This window comes from Sciurus carolinensis, unplaced genomic scaffold (genome assembly GCF_902686445.1).
Source record: "Sciurus carolinensis unplaced genomic scaffold, mSciCar1.2, whole genome shotgun sequence".
Classification (NCBI taxonomy): Eukaryota; Metazoa; Chordata; class Mammalia; order Rodentia; family Sciuridae; genus Sciurus; species Sciurus carolinensis.
In genome coordinates this window covers 38,588-41,854 of record NW_025920409.1, presented here as the reverse complement: position 1 = coordinate 41,854, position 3,267 = coordinate 38,588, and the positions used below count along the sequence as shown (strand labels likewise).

The following is a 3,267-nucleotide window of genomic DNA, read 5'->3' as shown; positions in this document are numbered from 1 at the left end:
ATAACATCAATATTCTAAAAGGAAAGCAATTTAGAAAAGTCAACCAACTGTCAAGATAATTTTAAATGCTTACTTATGCTCAATACACCATTTCAAAAAGAAGAATATATCAGAAGTAGAAGTTAAAAATACAACAGAAAATTCTAAAATTTCAATACTATATCAAAATGTAAAGGAAATGTCCTTACATAAGGAACCTAATAGGAAAACTCTTTAGCTATCAATATATCATGTGACCACAAACCAAATAACAAACATCTGCCAATACTTTTGAATCATATTTACACTTATTTATATTGCTCATTTTGAATAATTGATTTTCTACCCTAATGTGGTTTCTGTTTATATATATCACTCTATTCTAAATAATTGTATTAATATCAATATTATTCTTCCTATTGATCTAATCATTTTTGCTTGAGTGATTGTTACCACTAGGTTTTTTTTTTTTTTTTTTTTGCAGTACTGGGGATCGAACCCAGGGCCTTGTGCTTGTGAGGCAAGCACTCTACCAACTGAGCTATATCCCCAGTCCACCACTAGGTTTTGTAAAAGAATAAAATACTGTACCTTCCCTTCAGGTCAACAGCATGTATATTTGCTTTCCTCTGAATTAAACTCTCTACCATCAGCTTTTTTGTACTTTATGGCAAGTAAAACTGGTGTGTGGCCATTCTGGAAAACAACAAAAACTGTAAATTTTCAAAATTCCACAACTGAACTAAAACTCTTACAAAATGCTGTCTGAACATAAGGATATAATAAATAATATATATTGAGAGTTATTTCTTCCTTCTCATCCCACTGCACTTCCATATGTGCTGACCCTTCTCTTTGCAATGCTGCTCCTCTGCCTACAGTTGCCACAAAAACTCTAGTCATTTTCTTGAGAAAACAGACTGCATCTTTTTTCTCAATAGTCCTATTCCCTAAAACATTAGTATTTAAGTATTTTATTTAAATAACAAACCAAATTTTCAACTCTATATCAGGGTGTATCAATCTACATTCCAAAGAATCTACTTTTCCAGAAATAGCACACCTTATCAGAAAGTTACCTTGGTTCACTGTTAGAGAAAATTTTAAAAATTTTGCATTATGTATCCTGTATTATGGGCACATCTTTGCCACTTCTTACAGTTATTTGACATTGATTTTTCATAGCAAACCTTTAAATTGGGAAGAACTAAATTTGCAGGTTAGGCTTTCCAATAACATGGAAGATTCCTCCATGTTACTCAAGTCCTCTTGATTCTCTTCCATTTTTGGTGTCAGAATCACAGATATCAGTATCAGGCACTCATGCTCCAAATGGTTAAAAGAAATTAGGCTCTGAATTGAAAAAATAAGCATAAGTAGACTCTTGTTTTTCCTTATTCTGTTCCTGTGTTTTCTGTTATTATTAGATGGAAGGTATTTACCTTATATGTTAGAAAGTTGAACACAAAATTATATTCTCCCTGGAGAATGGATGAAAGTCTTTTCTAGTTACTCCACTGATAGGGGATAAATATCCAGCATACATAACTCAGAAAACTTCACACACTCCAAAAATAACCTAACAAATAAATGGATAAAAATACTGAGGAGAAATTTTTCAAAAGAATAATCACAAATGGGCAACAACCATACAAAAAGTGTTCAACCCTTATAGCAATCAGAAAAATGCTACAATAAGATTTAATATCACTCCAGTTGGAATGGTAATGATCAAGAATACAAACAAAGATAAATACTGGCAAGACTGTGGGAAGAAAGAAAACATGCATTGTTGGAAGCACTGTAAAATAGTACAATTGCTCAGGAAAACAGTTTGAAGATTCATCAGTAAACTAGAAATGGAAACACAATATCCCACTCCTACTTATTTTATAAAATAACAAAAATCACCATACTACAGTGATAGAACTTCTTCAATATTTATAGTAGTCCAATTCAAAAGAATTGTATTATAAAATCATTGCAGATGCCTATCAATGGATGCAAGGATTAAGAACTTGATGTATATATACACACTATGTCATTCTACTTACTATATAGAAGAATTAAACTATGTCAAATGCAAGTGAATTGGTGGCAATTGAGAACATCATGTTAAGTGAAAAAAGTCAAACTGAGAATCTCAAAGGTCAAATGTACTTTTTCATAAGTAGAAGCTAGAGTAAAATAAAGGAAAGGAGGAGAAAAAGATATAATTATGAGAAGATATAGGGAAGATCATGGTGTAGAAGAATATTGAGAGGTCAACTGAAAGGATGAGAAAGAAAAGGCAATGGAGAATGAACTCTTCAAAAATGATGGTATGTGCATGCATAATTATACCACATAAAATTTCACTGTTGTGTATAAGTAAAAAGAACCAATAAAAACTAAATAAATAGACAAGGGAAAGGATGTCCATCAGAGCAGAGGAATGAGAACAATGGAGGGAGGAGGGACAGAGGGAAAAGGGACAGGAAAGGGATTGAATCATGAAGTGAAATCAAATTTCATGAATGTGTAATTTTGTTGGGATAAACCTAACAACACTACTATGTACAACAATGACTATCTATACATTACATATTCAACTCCTATGTGTAACTATTAAGATCAAATAACAGTAAGGCTATGAAATATGTTCTCAGTCTTAATGCAATTTTAGGACTCTAATACACATCTATTTTTCAGAATTTTTTAACTTTGATGCCATTTTAGTTGCTACTTAGAGTAATTTATAAATTTAGGTAAAACATAGTTCAGAAATTTTGCATATCAATGAGCTTAATACTGATCAATAATGATGAACTATTGTTTGCATAATGAAAGACACTAAGGTACTTTCACTTTTAATGGACAAAGATTAGAAGAAAGAGAAGGTGTTGCTTGAAATGGGCATAATATTTCCATTTCTATAAATGTGTAACCTAACTAGGTTTAAAATGTTCCAGTGGAAATATGACTTTTATAGTACACATGCAGAAAATGTTTTCAAAATGCTAATTTCTGAGACTTGGAAGACAGCAGAGCAGAGGAAGTTGCATTCCAAGCTGTGCTGTGGTATAAGACCAAAGCCGTGGGTATGCAACTTCTCAGCCTAGGTGCGTGAAGGAGAGATTTGACCAAAATTAAATACTGAACACTCAAAGAACCTTGTAGACTCAGAAATTTGAGTATGAAAGCAAGAAAAGACAGCCATCATAGCCTACCACCAGTGACTGCTGGAGCAAATTTGCACAGATTTGTGGATTTACAAGTGTGAGCAGAGAAGTCCAAATTACAACCTGC

At 32.5% G+C, this 3,267-nt stretch overlaps 1 non-coding gene across 1 annotated transcript; it reads right to left on the bottom strand.

Moving 5' to 3' along the window:
* Positions 1 to 457: 457 nt before the first annotated feature.
* Positions 458 to 531, bottom strand: Trnav-cac (transfer RNA valine (anticodon CAC)). The gene has a single exon. It is a non-coding gene; the product is annotated as a tRNA-Val (tRNA).
* Positions 532 to 3,267: the final 2,736 nt, after the last annotated feature.